General features: G+C 42.4%; 1 protein-coding gene across 4 annotated transcripts in view; it reads right to left on the minus strand.

Annotated features, from left to right (window-relative positions):
* The window catches only part of mid2 (midline 2), a 156,936-nt gene that overhangs the window by 75,459 nt on the left and 56,423 nt on the right, over positions 1-25,054 (minus strand). For 2 of the 4 annotated variants that reach the window (XM_080774734.1, XM_080774731.1), the window contains exon 1: positions 22,066-22,454. The exons of 1 other annotated variant lie outside the window; for it this stretch is intronic. The gene's annotated coding sequence lies outside the window, so the exon portion shown is untranslated. Of the gene's footprint in view, positions 1-21,809; positions 22,002-22,065; positions 22,455-25,054 lie in introns of those variants that run through there. One more of the 4 variants, XM_080774733.1, reaches the window with a different exon arrangement.

Raw genomic sequence — 25,054 nt, forward strand, 5'->3', positions numbered from 1 at the left:
CGTCGGTAAAATATATGTATAAATAGTGATCCAATAACAGTTGAGTTGACCAAAGTTTGGCAACTTGTAACTGAGCAGCAGTTCCTTAGTCAGCACTCAGCACTATATGACTTCTGTTTTGGTTGAGGAGAGACAACAACAGGAAACAAGGCAGATATTCAGTAATATTCACAGAAGAAAAGCTGTGATTCAGTAGCACCAGTCAGGACATGTGACCACAAGAACTTCACTGTTTGAAACTACAGCAGTGCTTTTCAATGTTTCTGTGGAAAGAAAATCTCAAGTAAATGTAAATAATTGACCTCTGTATTGGGAAATGAGTCTAGATGAAAAAGCTGCATGAGAATATAGTAGTCTAGTCACTTCTGGGTAAGTCATAATAGGTAAACATGGATGGGACATACCGGTAATAATGAACATTTGGCAAAATTAGCTGATCTATAAGCTCACAACTCATTTTGTCGCTACGCATTGTGAGCATGTATAATGCCCGGAAATCAAAGTTGGGTCACCCGCGCCGCGTGAAAGCCAACATCTTAACCACTAGTCTAAAAGGTAAATCTCCCTTAGCCTGCAGGCTTAGATCCACTAACTGCTAGATCAGCTATATTTGCTATATTTGGTAAAACAACAAACCATAGCTATAAGGTTTAAGTGGTTAAACTGAAAACTGACATTGTTAAAACGGTGACAGTGAAAAACCTGTACTAAAATACATAAAACTGTAGCCTTTAAGTCTGAAATGTATGACTTTCTAAACATTACAAAGTAAACATTGATCAACAGAGAGAGATGATTGCATAGCCATTTAGGAAGTGTGTCTATCATTAAGAGCACTTACACTAGGCCTTAGTCATGTGTCCAGTGTACCACCACCGGTCAGACCTAATTTCCCGGCACAGAGAGGCTCACACTTGTGTCTGTTCAAACAATAATGTGGTGGTGTTTAACAGAGCACATCTATAATTAACACCCAGTGTTCAGACACAATAAAAAGGCCTGTTAAGCTCGCGTTATATCACTCAGGGGAAACCATGTGAGCAATGATGGGAGTCACTTAGAAACAAATCAATTAGCCTCGTGTGGAAAAAAAGGCATTGTGCTTTATCGCCACACTGAACGGACATGCAGACACGCATGGACATAGATGCACACACAAAGCAAATGTATTCATGAAGCTAATTTAAATACCTATTATAGTTGCTGTGCACTGTGTGCAGCAATGGTCAGGGCTAGGCAATTTGAGGAGGAAATGGAGAAAGATAGAAAATAGCAAGAGCAGGAAGACAAAAGACTAACCCTAACTCTAACCCAAAAATGTTCATTAAACCTTGAAGTGGTTTGTCTCTACTTACCAAGAGGAAGTTTGTCATTGCACTGGATAAGTGGATATCAACCCAGAACCTTCCCTTTCGAACCTTCAAAGGGGAACTGGTCTACCTTCTGAGCTGCCCAGGAACACACCTTATTACATCATGTCTTTTACACACACCATTTGTTTAAGGGAACCTTTTTCAGACTTCTTTAATTACTTCTTGCATTACTCAAGAAAGTTCTACTGTCTGTATTCCACAGTATGAAACTGATCTACAGCGTCAGTTGACATGATCAACTGCTGTACTAAGCTTGGAGGAGGGATTTGATAGAAAAGCAGTTCGGAAAACTGAAGGTCATGCATGAGTTAACCTCCCAGCCCGCCCACGGCTCCCAGTAATACGTATCGACGTGTTCCTAGGCGAGACCCTTTAACCCTAACAGCTTCTGCCAAGTGCTCATCATCACCATCTGAGTGGCCATCAGCTGGGTGAAGCTGAAAGTGAATTTCCCCAAAAGGATCGATAACGTAAAAAAAAAAGACAGACTATACTGCCACCCTAATGTGAGTGAGAGAAGTCCATGTAATGAAGCAAATCAATATTGGAACACACGCACGGCCGCACGAATGCGCATGCACGCGCGCGCACACACACACACACTCACACACACACAGACATGAAAAAATTATAAAATGAAAGAAATGAGCTCGACCCAACCGTATGCGCAACATAAGCCGCGGTATTACGTTAATGTGCGTGGCTATTGTCCCAGCCCTATACACACACACACACACACACACACACACACACACACACACACACACACACACACACACACACTATAGGGACAGTGCTCAGCCTTGTCAGCATATTCAAGGGACTTTCATTCGATCGATGGATAAAAACCAACACACTAATCAGTCCATTCAACGCACATTAAGCTTCCAAAGTTAAAATGCTTTTGAAAATGAATATAAGTCTGGCGAGATCACAGAAGGAGGAGAGGACACTGGAGCAGCACGGACACTTTAAGCCTTTTTATTAGGTGCTACCGTGCTAGTATTCATCAGAGTCATAAAGGTGGCAGCATTAGTGGGAAGTCTTTAAATACTGTGGCCAGATCCTTACACTTATCTGATATGAATCTGGCCAATTTGGTGGAGTTGTTGATAGCACTGTAAATAAAAAACAAACAAAAAACACATGTTTAGGCACAAGGCACAAAGTCCCTTGAGGAGGGTCTGAGTGTTTGGTAATGTGTGCATACATACTTTGACAAAGAATGCGTCACTGCAGAGAGTGGTATTTTTGGAACAATGCCAATTAGCCTTGTGGAAACAATGGGGACAATTTGCTTGTAAAACCAATCTCTGTGTTCACACTATTGTTGAGCCAAAACGGGCACTTTCATGGGGGGTACCTGGTCATCACAACAAATCACCACACCTTACCATGTGAACCACTAACACAAATCTACTTCGCCCATTTCAAAAATGTATAATTAATAATAAATTATTTCAAATAAATGTATCTCATAAGCATAGCTTGATCCGGGGAAGTAGCTCCAAGCCTTTTTTTATTCAGAATTGGAGCATTCTAAAGTTAGTTGTGATAAGCCTGTTAGCTTTGCTGATATATATGTCCGTGGAAATATCATGGATGGAGGGAAGCTGACAGCTACTGATGCGCTCAGCTGTCCGTATGACCCTTTGCATTGCTTTGCGGTTGAGGTCAGTGCAGTAGTCCCATACCAGGCAGTGATGCAGTCAGTCAGGATGCTCTCTGTGGTACCGTACCACTGTAGAAGGGCCATAATTCCATACCAGGGTTGGTGGATGCTGGTCGAATCACTCGGAGTGCAACTGACTGTCGACAGAGGTGACCGGAGATTGATGGGTGTCTATGTCGAGAGATTTGCATCCACCGTGGTGCATCCGGCTTGGCCAAGTGTGTATTTATATGAACACAATCAAACTGTGCTCGGGAGAGCAAAGCTAGGCAGGGACGATGATCTTTGTTGCTGCACGTACTCCTTTGGGCTGGGGTGCCACCTGTCAGCTGGGAATGTTGAACGTAATGATTAAAACTGAGGCGCTACGTCCTCCAAGTGAAGGCTCCTCACTGGCATGTGAGCCAGTAGGGTACATCATCATCATTTTTCGACCGCAGTCGAGATTGTGGATTTCACAATATTACGCCAGACTTCCCGGTCCTTCATTGCCATCCCCAGTTCCTGCTTACTGATGCCTGTGTCCTTAGCGACGACATCAGGGAACGACAGTTTTCTACCTCTGGTCTGCTTTGAGGCAGGACTCCAGAGAAGAAGGGAAGATATAACCTCATTGTCAGCTCTGTAGCAGTGGCCGGCAAACTGTGTTCTTCTGGATCAAACTAGTGAAGAAACACAGGGAAGGTTGCCGTATATACATACATGGCACATACATACAGTAGTTCTGTACATGTACAGTTCTGTGTGGGGAGGAATTAATTGACATACTAATGACTAAATGGGGGAAATAGAAGGGGGTACAAATACAATTGTCTAATGTAGAGTGTTTTGTTTCTGTGACTGACAGAATGGCATAGTGATATTGGAGACAACTTCCATCTAATGTAATGTTCAACAGACAACGGTCTGGTGTCTTGTCCTTGAACCCCTGAACTTCCCTTAAATGAGAGAACTGTGGATTCCTATGACTACCAGGGTTTAGCTTTTCTTTAGGTTATGCAATACACACAAACAAGCATGGTTGTCCATGCAGAACACTTATAGAGAAGGGAAACTGAGCAGAATGGAACAAAATGATCCTGCGTCAGAGGTGCCAGACTGTGAACTCACTGCTGATGTCAGTGTTAGTGAGGATACTACTGTGTATAGTTGTGTCAGGTACAATAACTCCCTTCAACTGATGCCTGCCCTGGTCCACAGATAATTATACTGCTACCAACATGTTAGTTAGAGTGAGTGCTACAAATAGTACCCTGTCCGCAAAATCCCTAAATGACTGATTCCCAGGGCAATAAAAGGTGTACACAACACAGCAGGTGTAACACATGCTCATCATGAGAATTGATACCACACTCAGCATACTATACAGTAGGTGTACACCATGTTTGGGTTTGCACCATGTATGCATGAGGGAGTGCAAGAGCATTTTGTCCACACACTCATTCTTTCAGTTCATCTACTTTTCATCCTATTTTGGGAATGAATTCGTAAAAAATAAGTTAATAAACATATTCGAAAATAGTTCACACATCAATGCTTATAGATGATCTTTTTGAAAAATGTTAAATAGTGCTTTTGTAGTCAATTCAGTGGCAGTATATAAGCAGTCAAGCAGTGGCTTATATCCGTCATGGTGGGTCTAACGAAGCTGGAAGGATTAAATCCAATTACCTGGCCATAGGTTATGAGGACAAAAGTGCAGTGCCAGTGAGTCAATATACAACACAGATAATTATTGTTAATCCTCTGTTAACGCCTTAAGACATTTGTCCAAATGAGTTGTGCACTGAAAGCACAAGGGCACTGAATTAAACTTGGACCTCTTGTGATTTGAACTAAGATTATGGGCCAAGAATCTTTAACAAAAGCCGTAGACCAGCAGTGTGGTCAAGAACTGCAGGCAAAAGGAGTGTCTCAAAATGGAAGTAAGCCCCAGCAGGTACTGTAATTAGATTGCTGGACTGGTTCAGAAAATTCCATGCTCAATGTCAACACTTATATTGTTGCTTGGTGGTGACCGACTGGAGGAAGCAGCCCCTCGTGATGTCCCAGTGTCGAGGTAGGGATGCGTGGGAAAGCTATTCATTTCAATGATAGGATGGGGCGTGCCGAGGTGCAGCCAAACCCACATGTTGGCCATTTATCAAACAGTCCTTGTTCACTGAACACAGAATAGAAGAACAAGTGATTACTTCCAGAAGAGGCTACGCTTGAGTGCAAATTTGAACGCGCTCATGCATTGCACGCACGCACGCGCACACACACACACACACACACACACACACACACACACACACACACACACACACACACACACACTACAGTATACAGTATATCATCAATTGTTCCAGCGACAGCATTCCAATCCATCAATCCAGGCTCAATCTCCAGTACACTACAGTGACGATCTACTTTGTATCACCAGTATATTACTGAACACTTGGCAGCGTACAGTACCTGGCAACCCCGCACCCCACCCCTTGTACAAGGCTTACAGCCACCTCTGTGGAAGCTGTCAATCACTGCCATATCACAGCAGGGGTAGATGAGCAGAAAATCACAGAGCTGGAGTTTAGAGGCTCTGAAGAGAGGAAGAGGATGTAAACAAAACAACAGGGGGTCAGCAGTAAAACAAAAATACGCGTGCTTTGGAAGAGATATGCTGTATTTTTCACCATGTGACTCCGGGGGTGGGAATTGATACCGATAGTGTCGTCACATGACAATGTCAACAGACTTTTCTTGTGACTTTTGTCGTCGTGTGACATACAGTATTTGGGAGAATATCGTTTTGGTTTGATTTGTGGGTCTAGACGCCAAAGGCAAACAACCAAAAAGCACTATTATTCCCAATGACTAGTGAGTACTGTTATAATCTGATCGCCCATGGCTGTGTACTTGTACAGTACGTGAGTACACAATGTACTTGATATGTATTGTGTACTGTCTGAACTGTAGCATACTTTATAGTCAGCTACGGGAGCCATCTCAGACAGCAAGGTCAGCTTGCTGCAGTTAGCGGTTGTTATGTCTCAAGTGTTGTTGTCACGTCATTGGGATCCAGCTCTATATATTTCCTGTGTGTGTGTGTGTGTGTGTGTGTGTGTGTGCAATAAACTTTGTGAACCTTTAGCGTGATACTGTCTCGTGTCGCGTTATTGTTCTCCCGGGCCCGCAGCCGCTGTCGCCGTACCACAGGTATACTTCAACCGGATTGTCACACACCACCCAGCCGGCACACACTACCGGTATGTCAAACCAGACGAGGGTCCAGTACTTAGAGTTTACAACAAGTACTAGGAAAGTGCGACGTACAGTCCATACCAACAGGTAGCTAGTTAGGTACTGGCTGAGGTCAATTGCATTCAGGGTGGCCAAAGGTCGCTTCTCCACAGAGATTTAGAGCTAAACAAAGACAGATGTGTGCTAGCCAGCTAGCCGTGGTGCACTGGGCCTATAACCTGCAAAGCTAGATCAGCTTCAGTCATGTTGGTATGTGGCAAGCATTCCTCAAATATCTTCCAGTGTGCAAAGCGTTAGACAAAACATTAATTACAAAGAAATTACTGACTTAATCTGGCACATTGCCTGTGTGGAAGGGGAACTCATTCCTAATTAAATATTAATTCAGAAGAAATCGGAGAACGGGCTAATTGGAGTTGTTTTGTGGAAGTGGTTAAGGCTCTCACTCTCTTGATGGTGCAATGAGTGCCAAGCTAAAACAGGACACTTTCATGTGTTTTATGGGTTAGGGTTAGGCCAATAATACTAAGGAAAACATCAGTATTTTCAAAGTAAATGGTGAGCCAATTCAGTGTTGGTAAATGGAAATAAATGTATTTTGACGAAGCACGGACCTATAAAACCTCTATAACATCACACCGCTGTATGAGTAATTGTATTAGTCACTGTGTCAGCAAGCTTATATAATTCTAAAGCCCTGGCCCTAAAACATGGCTTTTTCTCTAATAATCTTGACATAGAATGCTAAAAAACAGGACTTTGTTTGAATGGATTCAGCGGAATTCAATCGCGTAAGTGGATTGAAATGCTGCATTTTCTGAGGGCAAGTCATTTCAGCAACTTGGGTTAAAAATACCCACAGGCATAAGGGATATGTCAGGACTGCTGAGGCTTTCCAGACACATGGAGACTACTCTCCTTTTTTGGAAAAAGGAAATGGCGGTGCACAAAATGAGGGGCCACCAGTTAACCAGAACACACCAAACCTGTACACATAATTACACAAACAGGATCAAGTAGCACATTTAACTTGTCATGTTACATTTCTGTGCAGCTTTTGACAGAGGCCGTGTGTCCATTTGCAGTTGCTATGCTTGATAAAACAAAAATATTCAAGCACATTATGTGGCTAACTGGCCTGGGTCAATTTTTTCCACACCCTCTCCCCCTTTTTCCACTCATCTCTTCTTCCTTCTTCTCTTTCCGTTTCTCTTTCACTCATCCCCCCCCCCCCCCCCCCCCCGTCTCTCTCACTCAACATGCGTGAATCTATTTTGCGTCCGAGCATAGACATGGTAACGCCCCGCCTGCCTCTGATTGGCCTACCGACACTGCCGCTCTTGACTGTCCTCTGAGAGGCGAGGACCGATTCTCTAGCTACCAATTGTGGCTATTGATGGGGGGAAATACTGTACAGTGGGACTCTGGGGACAAGTTGACCTTCGTCACCTCACCACAACTCCATTTCGCCCCAGGAGCTTCTCATTATGGCATGACATGTCGGCAACGCAGTTTGTGATTCAGATATGAAATGATGTCGTTACATTTGGGAAACTGGCATGCCGGTCCATGGCATCACGCTGTACAAAGAAAGTAAAGGATTACAAATAAAAACTACTATAATGGATGGGTGTGGTGTGCTGGTCACAACCGCCACATACAGCTTATTATGAGTTCATATTCTTCAGCTTGCATACAGTACATGTACATTAAATAGGATTTTAAGTGATGCCTTTGTAACCTTTGCCTATGAGTTAATATATTCTTCAGCTTGCATAAATGACATTTTAAGTGCAACCTGAAACAGGTACTGTACCTGTGTTAATTTAAATTGTTTAAAAAAATGTTTGGTGTGCAATTAGCAGGGTGTTTGCACATTTGTGTTGATGCACGCTTGGTTTGTCTCTCGGTGCGTGGGCAGTACTGTATACAGTACATACAGTATGTTCCAATGTGTGATGGGAGTGGGTGGATTATGGGTGCATGTACAGTATGTGCATCATGCTTTTGTGTGTTCATATGAGTTTAAGGGCTTCCATGAGCTGAGGATTGGATTAAGCGTGTGTGTGTGTGTGTGTGTGTGTGTGTGTGTGTGTGTGTGTGTGTGTGTGTGTGTGTGTGCGTGTGTGTGTAAGTGGACAGTAATTGTAATGCTCGTGGTCACATTAGCAGCTACAAAACTTTAAAGCAGGGTTCTGCCAGAGCTATAGAGTAAGACAGAGTTACGACATTGAGGGGGCAGAAAACAGCCTGGTCACGTGGTTCATGTACTCGTGCGAGCCCATAGACTCCAATGCATTCCGTACACTTCCGGTTGTCCCCTTCAATAGAAGTCTATGTAGAAGAGCCTGGCCCCATGAAGTGAACGGAGTTGTCGTAACTCTGTCTTACTCTATGGCTCTGGGTTCCGCTACAGTACATTGCTGCTGAGTCTCCGGTGAAGTGTGTTGCTCAAGAAACACTGCATGAATGAAAAAGGTTAAATACAGTAGCTCAGGGAACTGTTTAACGGCAATAATTCGTTTTTCTTCCTTTTACTTTAATGGAGCAGAAATTGTAAGGAGAGAGGAGTGGACATGGTTAGACATGGTAAAAAAAAAAGAAGAACAAACAAACAAACAAATAAATATGATTGATTGATGTCCATCATCGGAACACTCATGTTTGTTGTAAAGATTAAAAGAATAGTTTTGTTTTGCTTGTTTTGTATTGACAATGATAAATTATGTCGAGAGGAACAAATTGTGGAAAAACAAACACTGGTGCTATTCTTTAATACTTTAATACTCTCACTGCATCAGCATCCAGTGGGTAGTCATTTTAATACTCTCTCAGACTCTTTCTCTGTAACGGTCTTATCAAGCCTCAACAGAACACAATGCAAGAATCCTGCCCTTCTCTGAATTCTGCTTCACCTTCATTATGCATGCACATTTACCCAGGTGACAACAAAACCTGAATCGGAACTCAGTGCAGAAGCTTATAAGATATTTAGACGAGCTTGAGCATGCTAGGAGGAAGAAAGGGAGTAGAAGAGAGACACCGCTAACTTGTCAACAGGGGTTGTAATCAGCAAGTAAGCTAACACCCAGCGCACAAAGACAATAAACAGCAAATATCCAGTGTCTGGGACCATTCTGGGACAGCAGAGAAACTTTTTTAATAATAAATGTATTGATCAAACAGTTACTAGCAGAATTACAATGATGGACCGTATAGTATACTATGTCTTTTTATGAGTATGTCAAATACTTGGGACCACAATGGAAACAAGCTTTTTTTTGTGGTATCCTTTTAGAATTTTTGTATAACTGTACCTCTGTACTTTTTGAAAACTGTTAATTGAGTAGTATTGAATCAAAACCGCTGAGTCAATAAAGTGATGTGAGTTACTGAAACGTTTAAAACTATATTTATGCAGTAGGCTATGGGGGGAAAAAAAGAAAGCTCTTCATTTTGGGACAATGGTTGTTGAGTCTTGTACAATGGAAAGGTTGATTGATTGATTGGTTTGGAAAAATATACATTTCTCAGGAAATTAACAAAAACGTATATTTAAAAAACGAAGCAATACGTCCTCATCAAAGTTGGTGTTGTGACTTTATATATTGTCAATTACTCACATGAGAGGGGGAGAGGTGGTGGAGTTAGTTGCTTTTAGCAGACAGTTTGAGGGTCCAATGGAGTTAAGAGGTTTTGTCCAAAGTGTTTCACTACTTTCCATTAGTTCAATATTTTCGAAACAACACACAGATGTGTTCAATAGCACCGATTTATGCAAAAAAGAAAAAAACTCAAAAATTGAGTAAGGCGGTTTCCTCCCGACAGCAACGAAATACATTAACATGATTTCCAATTTGCAATTCAACTAATTGAGGCTTATTATAATTAGGTCAGGCTGCTATTCAGCAGCTCTTTGTGGAGTATTTGGAATTAGAGGATTTAGGAATTAGGATTCGGGACAGTTGGGGGACACTGAGGAAACTTTTAAATTATCGACCCTGCTACAGTAACACCGGCCTTAGTTTTGTAGGAATCACAGCTAAAAAACCTTTTCTGTCGCTTCCTTACAGTATATTGATATTTTGAGATGTTTTATTTGAACTTTTATTTCTAATGTATTCACATGTTATTGTAGCGCCTAAACCCCATTATTAGGCGTTACTGGCTGCCAGTAGCAATTAGGGGTGGGTGTGTAAGAGCCATTTGAGCCACCATATTGTTTCTAGGTTTCATTGTCAATTTGCCAATCTACGTTGCCATGGTTACAGGGTGGGAGGGTATTTAACCCTGGCCCTAATCAGGCACAGGTGTTGCCAGTGGCAGAGGTAAACCAGTTTTGGACCTAATGTAACAGCTTCAGTATGTCATCAGTCTCGCGTTGATCCCGCCTCTAGCGGCCGCATACGGCCGCATATCGCTCCGACCAGAATTGGTTCGGAGTACATCGTCTCTGCCCGAGAGAGACCAGACTCTCCCTTCTGGCAGAATGCAAATGTTGACCAGCAGGGGGAGTGGTTCCACCAGGCTACATCGGATTGCCTTGTTGTTGAAATGCGCTATACAAATAAACTGGCCTTGCCTTTTACTGTCAAGAGTGGTTACCTCATTTGAAAGTCTGTACCTATTCTGTCCTTACCATCTGTTCATATTCAGAGTGAGCTGTTTGAAATTACGGTGTTTCATTTGGTTGATTTTTGTTCTGTCTGTCTCCTAGTTTGCAACCCACCGTTTCTGTCTGCCTGGCGTATTCTCTTATAAATCCTGGATGTCAGTGTCATGTCACTGACATAACTGATACAATAATGTTCTCAAAGTCTGTTCACAAAAAGTGTGTATTGGACAAAAAGCGCCTAGCACTTTGAAAGACAGCTCACCTTGAAGATTGGCTGGAAACTAGAACATTGATTTGACTCCTTTCTATAAATATTAGAAAAAAATATACTTCAAAACAGGGTGGATCCGCAAATATGTAATGGCATGAAAAAACAGGATGATTGACTGAAAAAGGCTATGTTGCAATTGCAAATCCTTTTGTTTTGCCTTATGAGCACACTAGTTTGTGTTGACAGTTGACACAATTCTGTTCAAATGTGTTTACACTTGCATCCAACATCACTGATTGTGTATTTGCATGTGCCTGCATTGTAAGCATATACTAATACAGTATACAGTATATGCGTAGGACTAGGCTGACAGATTACCTCTACGTCTGAATTTGCAAATATTGTCCATGTTATGTTATCTCTGCTGTTGGGACGAAACCAGAAGCTAGAACGAAGTTCAACAAAGAATGTGGATAAACAGGGTGTGGCTTGTAAGCTAATTGTATACCGGTACCTGTCCTGTATAGATAGATAGAAGCCAGCTGCTACGAATAATACAAATGTAAAATGTAAAATAACAATTGGGGGTTTTCACTGTTTTGTTGCAAATGAGCTGCTCTGATAGGTAGCAAGTTAGCAACCACTAAATCAATTCCGTGCTAAACCGCATTAATAATGACATTGTCCATACTTGTACTATTGATTAAGAGAAGATAAATGCCTGGGTCAATACTGAGACCTTAGATGCGTCAATAATACTGCTAATATGACATCTATATCTATAACACGACATTTTATACTTTGTATCAAACTACAGCAAGTTATATCCCGGGTGGAATAGTATGAGAGTGGCGACAGACTGGAACCCACCTATGCTTTCTATGGCATAGGCAGCTCCCGGCAGGATCCGCCGGGAGAACCTAGACACAGCTGCACGACATGAGACTAATTCATTACAGGGACAGAGAGAGGAGTGTGTGTGTGTGTGTGTGTGTGTGTGTGTGTGTGTGTGTGTGTGTGTGTGTGTGTGTGTGTGTGTGTGTGTGTACATGTGTGCGTCAATTTAACAAAGGTGCAGACGATCAGAAATTTGCAGAGAGTGAGCGACGTTTGCGCCCAGACTTTTTTTTTTCTCCCTGGAAATAAAAACGTCTGGATTTCCGAGGCTACACTAGCGTTGACTCCCATTGTAACAATGGAATGCGGAAGTGCTCATTCTATCTCAATGGGATAGTTCCAATGTTTGGAACTATAGCCCATAGGCTCCCGCTTTGCGGTGAGATCAATAAAAGTATGTCGCCACTCTCTTACTATTCCACTCTGGTTATATCCCCAGATATATTGTCCTTCAATGCATGGACTATGTTGGACAGTTGTGGGTTAATAATGGTCAAATTGCAGACGGTTGTAAAACAAAACGCGCCCAAGGAAAAGTGCAGCCCCCAAATAACCACATCATGCAGGAATAAATACAGACCAAAAGTTCACAATACAAAAAACTGTGTTTTTTATCACAAAACTGTGTTTTTTATCAAAAAACTGTATTTTTTGTCCCTTCTAATTATCTTCAAATTGTGCGGAGCAGGGAGTAATGTACTGTAGCAACGCCTGAATGCCTTGATCAAATAATAGCCTGGTATTCACTCACCATGTGTGTATGTGTGTGTGTGTGTGTGTGTGTGTGTGTGTGTGTGTGTGTGTGTGTGTGTGTGTGTGTGTGGCGCGTGCGTGCGTGTGTGCTTGGAGGGGGGGTACATTTGCCTTGCGTAAATCTCAGTCTCAGTGTTGTAGCACCGCTGTGCTTGTATCATGACATTTTGTATGAAGCGGTTATATTAAAACAAGTAGAAACCAGCACAGTTTTAGGTGTGGATCGTTTGGATTCTGGCTGAGAACCCTTATGTCCCAATATAGGCCTGACTGTGGCATGTATGAACAACATGTGCTTTAGTTCTGTGTTAACAGAACAGGCTAGTTACCAGTTAGGAGTCAGAGAGGAATATAAACTTAAACTTACAGATACACAGTACAGACACTGAAGTGTGTGTGTGTGTGTGTGTGTGTGTGTGTGTGTGTGTGTGTGTGTGTGTGTGTGTGTGTGTGTGTGTGTGTGTGTGTGTGCGTGTGTGCGCACAATGAGAAAACCGAAATAGATCACAGAAAACGAGAGAAAAAAAGAGCAAGCGTGTGGAAAGGGGGAGGAGAGATGGAAGACCTTGCCGTCAGGGTGACCCCTTGGGGGGGAGTTCCTGTTCCCTATCCCACTCCCTCGCTCTATAACGTCAGAACCTTCTATTTATACATCAATGTAATGTTTGGCATTTCCTTCACGCAGAGGGAACTATTGTTTTCCTTGGCCACTGTTTTGACTGGCCTATACCAGACTGCGTTGTCTGGAAATGTCAGCTGTTTGCAGCTCTATTTGTTTAATTAGCTTCATTTATCATGGCTGGGGCATGGGTAGAGATGGTACTGTATGCTGGAAGGCAAAGCCAATTGGTCATATCGACATGTTTTCCACATCCTGCATTCAGGGTTTAACGGGCACATCCAAAGAGACCATACAGTATATCACCTAAAGCAGTGGTTCTCAACCAGTGGTCCCCGGACCTTGAGGAGGTTCCAGGTGGTCCCCAGCTAAATGATGATGTAGAGGAATTATTTTGATCAACGTTTGCCTGTTATCTCTCCTATTCCTAATAGTACCACATACAGCATACAATTGTGGACAGAAACATATCCAATGACAACACAATATAAAGTCTTGGGGCTGAGCCCTAAATCTCATCAAATCCATGTCTGTGGCTCAAATGCTGAATAAATAATGGTCCTTGATATGAAACAGGTTGAAAACCACTGACCTAAAGCACTGTGACGCAATACACTACAAATACACTGTTGAAGCTGTTTGCACTAAGTTAGGTAGCAGTGGGAAAATCAATGAATAAGAAAGAACAATTCTGCTGGTACAGTATATGCAATATACCAAGAACTATTTTCATTTGATTTGACAATGATTTGATTTGACAATGCTACAATATGAGAAGACTATATGCACATGTACATCCCTTTCTTTAACATTTTTACGTTTTAGTTTTTTCTTTACTATTCTACTGTCGTTATTGTCTATGCTGCTGCATTGTCTGAAGGAAGCCAAACCAAAATAAGCTTTACTTTATGTATCTGTACAGTGTACACAAGATGTAGCAATAAAGTACAACCTTGAACCTTAAGCATACTATACTACTGGTATACCATTATGTGATGTATACACACATGATCACATGGTGGTTTCGTTTCGTGTGCTGATCTTCAAGCTAACAACACGCTGTTAGATTGTAGATCTGTTCTAGTCGGTAAGCAACACTGTCATATGAGCTGCTTCAAGGCTGGAGTATGAAGGACACCGCAATGAAAACAACTGAAGACAATTATTTTGACCGGGAGCACTTTAATATTGTTCCTTATTGCCCCTTGCTCTAGAACTACAACTTTAGAAGAGAAATCAATAGCAATTTATTTAAACAATAGCTGCACAATGTTGCTCTAAAATAGCTACTCCCCAGGGTGCAACTATAGCCTATACCAAACAAAGTACCGGTAGTTGTCAAGGTTAATAGGGTCTACTACTACTGAACAATGACTTAAGAGAGTGAAGAAATTGTCAAACTGCTTTTTTGTGGCAGGCAAGTTCACAGCAACGTCCACTCTGTCTCACAACTGGTCTTCATGAAGTTCAAAGTTGACTTGCCTAAAGCAGAGACTCTTGCTGCTTAGTAAGCATGAACAAAGAATTATATGACTATCACTATTGGGACTTATGGGAATTATATTATCTATTTGAATTTACAGATAATATAACATAATATGTAGTTTAAAAAATAAAAGAACTGGACTTTCTCCATGTGTGTACAGTATCTGTGTCTGTAGTTTGTGTGTGTGTATTCCATTTTTGCATGGAATATCGCTTGGACTTCCCTCTGACCCTTGGCACTCCCTAGAATCTACCAAACTTCATGCGCAATGTGTTTTATTGTTATTGTTTGATCATGCCTCGTCTTGGTGTTTTCTTGTGTCTCATCATTATTTATCTCTATCTCACTTGATCTAATACCTGCTCCCACTTGCCTGAGAACTGCAAGCACCAGCTATGTCTGCCTGCACCGGTTTGTGCCAAAAACCATTAGCAAGTTGAAATATTTATTGCTGTCCCATAAAAGAGAGGCAGATAGATAGATTAGATTGTAGACTGACTGACTGTTGTTACAGACAGATAGTAGAATAGATAGGTAGATACTAGAGAGAGAGAGAGAGAGAGTATGATGAGTCTAAGAGGAGGATAAATGATGGACAGTAGGTTAACAGAGCACCCCATATTCATCTTACACTTACACTCCAGTGTGCTATACTGTATTTAGCCCCAGGGATGATGTCCATCTCTCTATCTCTCTCATATTCCTCCCTCCTCCACTTCCTCAGAACTGACTGCCCACCTCCAACACCTCCACGCCCTTACATCCAGGCACCAATGTAGTACACTCACGGCAGTGTACCCCGAGGGAGCGAGGCTTCCCGGGTGGGCCGCTACATAACTGCAAAGCTGGGTCTGATCCTTGGCTCCTGGTGCCAGCAGGTGAGATCATGGGAAACACGTGTGGCTCTGCAGGAGTACACGCAGGCAGCTGGCTGTTAACTAGCGCAGTGGGAAATTGGCAGCCAACTCAAGCTCAGCTGCTGGCCTGCTGCTGCTGGGTTAGGGTAGGAACTTGGCTCTCTCTCTCTCTCTTGTGTGGGAGGATCCTTATATACTGTACAGAGTACGATATAGTCCTTCAGTTTTTGTCAGTTTCACTGTCAGTTGGTATTTTACTCTTTCATATAAGGAACACATGAGAAAGAAGTCACTATCAACGTGTTGCTCCAGGTTATACAGCAGTGATGCAGAGTTCAAATAGGTGAAATGCACACCTGTAGTGATGGGGTGCCTTTCAATGAAAACAAGTATACAAATATAAAGGTAGCCGCACACTTTGAAGCTGTCATCATCAAGGTTAACCACTTACGTTATATTTAAAAATAAAAAATAAAAAACAGCACATAGCCGACCTACAGCCTCACGTGTCGTGATGGGAGCTTGTGGATAGGCTATATTTTCGAAATTTCTGAAACATTTTAACAAGTTTCGCCTGACATGCCGAAAATAGGGAAAGTGGTTAATCAGATCAACCCTGAAGAAAGCATCTTAATTTTGTTTTGTCTATAAGTATTGCATCAGAGCTAATGGCTACCTTTTATCTTCATAAATAGGAGTGACGACATCTTGTTCACCAATTCACACCGCTGCACATGTATCTATCCACACCTGCAAATCCCTGGGCCAAAACTCAATATTCAATATCTAACGGTGGGCAAATTTATGTCAATATTGAAAAAAATATATTGCCATTGCCATTACTTTAAGAATCAAGGGATTCATATCCAATCAGTCGCTTCTTCTTCTTCTTTCTAGTTCTCAGTCCTGGGGACTGATTTCAGTCCTGAGGATCTCATAGGGGTCATTTAATGAGCTCGGTGCAGATTTGCAAAAAACAAAATTCAGTTTTGGGATTAGTATTGGCCCTGCATATTCAATCGTTGCCCCATGAGAAGTCATACCAATGAAACCTTTACTAAAATACATTTTATCTTAGACCGAGGTGAAGATGGAGATTTAAATTTGGAGTAAAACCCTGTCAGCCCATGTGCAATCTGTTATGCTTATTGTTTGTTTATAACACACTGTCATTAACCTCAATTTGAAATGGTTTGTACTTCTCTAAATTACACACACTGAGATCAGAAAGCATGGGGAGGCAGAGACAGAGAAGGAAGTGGGAGAGGGACGGTAGAATGTAGTTGGAGAGCTTGATGGTGGATGAGAAGGAAGCATAGGAAAAAAGAAAGGAATAAACTATGTACAAGTCTCAAGTTAAGTATGTTCCACATCTTCATAGAAACGCTCACATCCACTCCCAAGATCTCTCCTCATCATTTGCAGGGTTTCCTCGCCCCAGACCAGCTGGGTACAGATCCCCAGAGATCAGCGGTTGGTTCTGCCTGGAGCCTGTCAGTTTTTAGGTCTTTGCCTCTTAGACTGGGACAGGCTTTTTGCACACAAGCTGTTCCATGGAAAATGTACAATACACACCTCATTAAGAGCATGCGCTCTTAATCCGCTAGTGCTACTTTATTATTGATGCTACAGAGGAGAACATCATTATATAGTCGATGTACATGCTTTTTTGTTGTCTTTTTGTCTTTTTCTCATGATTATACATTCAGCAGCTTATTGAAGCCTGAGAGAGGACTGTGTGATTATACTGGTTCACTCTCCACAGATCTATATTTTGATAACTTTCTTCCCATTCGGATATGAAAGGATTTTCAGCCCAGAGGCCAGAATCCGCCCCATGACGGGACCAGGGCTCAATGAAATACTGTAACATTGCTCATCTTATGATATGGAGTTGGACTCTCAACTCATTTTCAAGCCCCATATATAGCCCCACACACGCTCTAGTTCAAAGAACTAGAAAGTAAAGGCTGGTGCTTTGAACTATGGGGATGAAGTGAAAAGGGAAATGAGCTGGCAGAGACAGACACACTGTCTTGACTTTGAGAGTCCTTCCTTAGAATAAATCTGTATAGCTTTCTCAAGTGTCTGCGTGCCCTGTACTGCTCAAATATAGCTGACCAGCTGTTTACAGCTGAACTGCCCTGCATGGTCTGGTCAGAAACAACATGCTTCTGACCTCCCCTGGCAAACACAGACACTTACACAACCAACACAACCATAAAATCCAATTAAAATCATCTTTCGCCGGCAGGAAAATGCTCAGTGATGTGGTGCCATGCGCTAAAAGTCTGTCCCTTTCTGCTGTTGTGCTTTGGGCAAATGTGTGTGCTGTATGTGTCACCATGAGTATGCGAGCATGCATGCGTGTCTATGTGTGTGTGTGTGTGTGTGTGTGTGTGTGTGTGTGTGTGTGTGTGTGTGTGTGTGTGTGTGTGTGTGTGTGTGTGTGTGTGTGAGAGCGTGTGTGAGAGCGTGTGTGTGTGTGTGTGTGTGTGTGTGTGTGTGTGTGTGTGTGTGTGTGTGTGTGTGTGTGTGTGTGTGTGTGTGTGAGAGAGAGAGAGAGAGAGATTGAGAGAGATTGGGGGGGGGGGGGGGGGGGTGTTCTATTGGCAGTGAACCGGTGACTACCATGGAGATCCAATGTAGTGTGGATACAACAACAGGAGCCCAACTGTCACACCATTGCTTCATGATCGGTTCGCTCCAGATTCCATACCTTCATATTCTATTGCATTGGGAAACTATTTTCCTGTACCCATGACTCAGCCCCTCTATTTCACAGCTATTCCTTTCTGTTGCATGCATTCAATTTCAGCGCAATCCAAATCTATTAACCATTACATTTACTACTGCTTGCACAGAGTACACACACTAATTTCACCCCTATTGCGATGATGAAAAATACAATTGGGGAAAATAATTGATTTCCCCAACAACGGCGGAATTGTTTCTAGTCCTTTGACTGCCATCTGACTGCATCCACTATGTTGTGTCTGCCACTCAGGCACGGCTGGGTCCATGGGACACAAGTTTGACGTGCACTTACTGTACAAGTCACTGAAACAAGCAGAGACAATTAACCCAAGAAGGATGGAGGAGCAAGAGCCGCAAGGTGTTTGTGACGTACCTTCCTCTGTTTGTGTTGCTGGAAATTCATTACAGTGTGTCAGGGATTTTCATTCATAATGCATGCATGTCTGTCTGATATTTCAGAGGAGGTCATTTCATTACACAAACACCTGTAGGTACAACTCATCTTTTGCAGTGCAGAATCATTCATAATCTGGTTGGTTTGGGTATTATTAAGTCTGCTCTTCCACAAATCTCCCCTTTATTGCTTTATGTATTATTGCTGAAGTACTATTATTATTATTATTATTACTATTTATTTATGTATTTATTTATTTATTTATTTATTTATTTATTTATTTATTTATTTATTTATTTATTTATTTATTTATTTATTTATTTATTTATTTATTTGTTTGTTTATGGTGCACTAACATAAAGACTGTGTACTTCAATGATCAAGTCTTTGACCTCAGTCAAACACAAGCCTGAGAGATGTGTGTCAATAAAAGACAACGAACAAAAAAGAAGAAGAAAACAAACAGGCATTTTACTGTGCTAAAATGAGTAAGACCGCTGGCACTGAGAGCGCACAGTGCAAAAAAACTAAACAAAAGCGCTGTGCAGTGTGCACATCCATTGACTTAACAGCTAGTAAATAGGATTTTAGAGACTCATTTAGCATCGTCATCTACCCAATATGGCTTTCAGTAGAAACTCAGTAGCACACTGGATCCATTAAGGGCAGAGCTAGTGCTTGCTCCTCTGAAATGATTTATTTGAACCGTTGAGAGGAATTAGTGGAATCGCTGTGGTCAGGATTTGCCACGGATAGTTGGTACACTGTGACAAATGTTTCGGTGATTGCAAGGCACAAAATGGAGGATGGGGATTTAAAAAATGTCAGGAGGGCAGATTCATGGCTCTCCTTGGAATTAGCACCTGCTGGACTAAACTGACCACCGGCCCTAACACACACACACACACGCATGCATCATCACATGTACACAAAGTACTTGTGCAAATTAAGACAGAACATGTGTCACATGTGTCCATGAGTATCACAATTTCAAAAACATGAAATGCTTGTGTCTGCTACCAGTCACTTGACCCACTGAATTTAGACAGGTGAGTTTTTTGATTCTCCATCAGTATCATTTGTTAAAGTAATTAATCCTAAATTAACATAAACAGTATAGTGTTTCTATTTCATCACAAAAACACATTGGATAATAGTCTTTTTAAGCTACCACTTTGCTCTAAATCCCTAGGCTATGGTACTAAATAGCCAGGGTTTAGCGAACAAAAGGCATAACAAAATAGGTTAATAGCAGCCAAAACAGAGACAGAAGACTGAGCTTTGCCACGTGCCTCGGAGGCAACAGCATTCATTCCTTAGAGAGAGAGGCAGCAAGAGAGATGAAGACACGCAGGGAGAAAGTCAAAGTGAACGAGTGAGGCAGACATACAGAGACATGCAGAAAGTGGCACAAAGGGAGATAGAAATATGGACATGTGAAGCCAAAGGTGTGGAGCAAGAGAGAGACTGAGAGAGAGCTCACTATACTGTATTTACCCCAATGATAAAACCATGTATTAGCTGGGAAAGAGAGCTTTGACTCTATCCTCATCTTTATCAGATTGGAGTAATCACAAGCTCACTGATGTGTAATCAGCCTGATGAGGCATGTTGTGTAATGGTATACAAGAAAGATTAAGCAGCCCCAAGCCTTCATGGTAAAGCAGAGACATTGGTGGACTACAGCATACAGTAGGCTACAGTTCACTGTCTGATAGAAAGTGAACTGTATATAGCTTTATCTCCCCCCTGTCTTCTCATTGATTGTTTTGCCTCCTCCAGCCCCATGTACTGTATAGCCATCAGTCGGAAGGCAGAGGGGAAATCATTCTACAGTGGGAAATGGGAGAGAATGAAGAGAGGGAAGGAGGGAGAGAGACCGTGCCAATCTGGACAAAATTACCTGTTATTAATCAGATGATTGATCTACAGTAAGTAGACCTATATATCATCCAAAATCCAGGCTGCAGTGAGAGTGAGAGTGAGAGGCGCTGTCTGGGGACGGGGTTGGAGGGTGGCTGATTGTGGGGGACTGGGGGTGAAGGACAACTCATAAACGTGCTGTTTGGACCCCAGATCTATGTTGACGAATTGAGCTATAATATGGTCAGTTTTATTTTCTGTTGACAATTGGGACGTGGAATGTGGACAAAGCTCTTCATTCAACCCTCAGAGATACTCAACAGAGACAAACCCAGTCCAGAAAAGAATGTTTAGGTCCAGTTCAGTGATGACCTTCAGCATTACGTTACTCAACACTTCTGTATATGATCCAAATACTATTTAAAATTAGCACATTTTCTAATATGGGATATAGGAAAGGAAGCTATGAGCTCTGCCAGGTCATCATACAAATAATATATGAATCCTAATTCCTAAAACAACTTCATATATCCTATTCATCACAATTGGGACACAGTCCCGTTCAGACAATTAAATTATCTGAGAGCAAAAATATTGTTCAAAAAACCTCTGTGAAGAAAATAGGCTTTAAAACAAACATGCAAATGTGGTATAGGCTTAGCCTATGGCAGATAGTCAAACAGGACTGTCTTGTTAAGGGGAATTTGGCATGCTTGTTGTGTAGTAGAAGTTAGCCTACTCATGATTCATGAAAAGGATTAATTCGAGCTGATAACAAAAGTGTCCAATCGCAGCAAAAAAGAAATCCTCTTCCTCCGAACGTTAGGCTACGCAACACGCACCAGTGATCAGATGAATAGCCTACATTCCTACAACTATTTAATGAGCAAACGGAAAAGAAAAAACATTAGTCTATACTCTATACTGTCAATATTTTCGGTGAGGGTTAAACATTTCTTTTATACGTCAATATCGACCTGATCAATTAGCCGAATTGTAATGACGACTCTGGCTGTATAGAGCAGAGCACCAAGGCTAAGTTATGAACATTATACAGAAGTCTGCCTACCTCTGACATCATGTTGGATCGCATTTTGATCTGGGTCCATTCAGAGGATCGAGGGTTTTTTTATGTCATGGAGTTAAAGAATACAAAATAAATATCCGCTAGATGAAAAATGAGTCCCCGGCGGATCGAGTCGTCAGTCCCAGTTCTATCGCTTCTGCGTTCGAGCGCCGGAATAAACCTGAAAACCAACACATGATCATACACACACAGAGAGACATCTCTCTCCGTGCGGAGGGAGGGGTTTCAAGACACCTACCAGCTTTATGTGACGAACGGTCTTTTCTTCTGTCATCTTGAAAGCAGCCGTAAACGAAGTTAGAAAAGAAGCGGTCGAAACAGCTTGGGTGACAGGCGCGGCAAGCGTTCCCCTGATCTCCCTCTGCTCCGCTCCACACAAGTCACAACACAATACAAAACAAGCCAGCCAGCCAACCCTGCGCACAGCTCCGCTGGCGATACAGCTCACTAGACAGCCCGGAATAATTCAACTTTGGAAAAATGAGAGAGGGAGCGAGACAGAGAGAGGAGTCAGAGACAATCACAGGAAAACGGCTCCTCCTACCTATACAATACGAAAAGCAAAAGCTGACGGATACGCGCCGTCCCTATGGAATAATGAGGGGTCGGGGAATAATCTCTGACCTCCTTTGTCATAAACTGTCAACGTCAACGTGGTAGAAGTGATGATCATGAGACTGTAATGTCACTGGCATGGAAAGTCCTTGGGCTGGGTAATGAATGCCATAATGACCAAATGCACTTGGTCTTCATTTTATTCTTGGGGGAAATAGTGAGTGATGCAATAGAGGGTAATAATAATAACTGGCGCGTGTGATAGCCTTAACGCATTCATTATAAAGTGAAACTGCATGGCATGTCGTGTTCAATTGAAAAATATTCACAAAGATCATCAGTAGGCCTACAGTTTGTGGATAAATGGGTTATAATGATGAGGCAATACTTTAACTGCCTAGATCAGTTTCCTATATTGTTTGTGTCCCTTTCTGGTGTGTTATAAATGTGCTCATTCTTGCCTGTGTGTGTGCACTGTGCATGCTGTAGCAAGCAACCTACTTATGCTTGCGCTGTGTGTGTGTGTGTGTGTGTGTGTGTGTGGGTGTGGGTGTGGGTGAGGTTTAAGTGGATGTAACTTAAGTGTTGTAATATAAACTTTGTTGAAGTGGTGTTTGTGTGTGTGTGTGTGTGTGTGTGTGTGCATGCGTGTGTGTGTGCGCACGCATGCGTGCGTGCGTATTGTGGAACAGCTGTGGCTTGTACAGTGTGTGTGCATGGCATGCACATTGTTGCATGCCATTGCTTTGGTGTGCTGCTGATCTGGTCTGTGGGGCTTTTGAAATTTGCTCTAGCACAGTGGTTCTCAACCTGTGAGTTTTGCCAAATAATTGGCATCAGTATAAACCCTGCCAATAACCCAACAGTAATAATCTAAACAACCAGTAAGACGCCCTGAGAGTAAGAGTGAGCAAGCACGCACTGACGCACACATCCCCCTGGATGACGGCAGACTGCTGGGTGAGCGCTGGCGCTTTGGCATGGGGGGGGTCATATTAACATATGGAATGAATGTTTGATGAGGTCAGATCAACATATGTAATGTCAGAACAGGTCAGCTCCATATATGGAGAATGGAGATCTAAGGGGCGAATACAAAAACTGCTACGAGGATAAAACCGGATAAAATCAGCTCCATATATGGAGATCTAAGGGTTTGAGGTCAGATGTAGAGTTGCTGGTTGGCACCATGCAGATCCAGTCTTCTCCATGTATGGCTATCCAGGGTTTGATGAGGTCAGTGTCGTAATCTTCATATATGGAGACGGCCATATATGGAGCGTGTCACGAGACGTGACCGACTGACGGCCATATATGGTGGCGTGATGGAATGACTGACAGAACGACTGACAGGTTTTGCAGGTTTTCATAGTACCCTGCGACCTACGGTCACAATAAATGCATCACGTTTCTGTACGTGTGTACGTACGTGTGTGTACACGTGTACGTCTGCAATCTACGTAACTCGAGAACCGTTCGCCCCACCGGCTTCGTTCCACCCGCGTTCCACACCACCACAGGAAGTGCAGTGCCCGGTGTCGAGTCTGTCGGATAGCCGGTTGTCCAGAACCAGCACAAAAGCCTCTGCCCAGGGCCCGGCTCTGGACAGGGTCCAAATTAGCCAATTGATCACACCTGTCCAATTTCCAGCCTCTGCCATGCCAATTGATTGCCATGGCAACCACACATCTGCCATTTGATTACTTAACCAGTCCACTTTTCACAATCAGTTTCAGACACCGGTAGACAGACAGATACAGAGATCTCCATATGGGCACAAAAGGGACACAGACAGGTGGTTAAAACGGGTGCTATGACAACGGGTATTGCATACTATGGTTCCCAACTTGCTTCGTTCCCAAGTAGGCCAGTGGCGGACAGGCACAGGGCACAATAATAATAATAAAAAGTCACATAAGAATGCAGTCTCTGCATAAATGTCTGCTTATTTCCACAGAATGTTTTGATGCAGAGATTTGCACGTTCTCAAACATCTCATGTTTTACAAAACCGGATGTCGCTTTTTTCAAGTAGTGGATAGTGGATACACACATTACACTTGAAAGGCCATTTTGAGAATGTGAGCTTATCTTGCTAAAGAAATGCTTCTGGGTTATGCATTTAGAGATTCTGATTGCGAGAGTTGACATTTTAATAAAAGCATTCACTGCATTTCTTTGTCTTTGCGAGCCAGGATTGCTAAGTATATACTTTGAAGGAGATAACTCCCTCAACCACACACAAACTTATCTCCAGACTGGCCAGATACCAGGAGTTGCTCCTCCAGTTGTCAAGGTCAGGGTTGATGTTTCAAATGTGTAAGTTACTGTTCAAATTCATTTACACAGACATTTAAAAGTCAGAGAGAATGCACAATCTCTTGGACAGGGCTGTTTAAATTCTGTGACATAACACAATAGTGTCAATAATGTCTTACAGTCACAACATCAAATAAACTGATAGAGAAGCCATACCTCTGACGTGGGTAAACAGTAGCAGGCAAGGTGTGGCCACTGCAATGCCAAACAAGAAGGTGCACCCTGGCTGCTACTGTCAACAAACCACAGCAATGTGTATGCAATGCTGTCTGAAACCCTGCCTGCTTTCTGTTTTAACAGTATAGTTATACCTGTCTGTCTATCTGTGGTCCTTGCTTACGAACTGAGATATTG

Source organism: Protomyctophum bolini, assembly GCF_963924005.1.
Source record: "Protomyctophum bolini genome assembly, chromosome: 10".
NCBI classification, from domain to species: Eukaryota; Metazoa; Chordata; class Actinopteri; order Myctophiformes; family Myctophidae; genus Protomyctophum; species Protomyctophum bolini.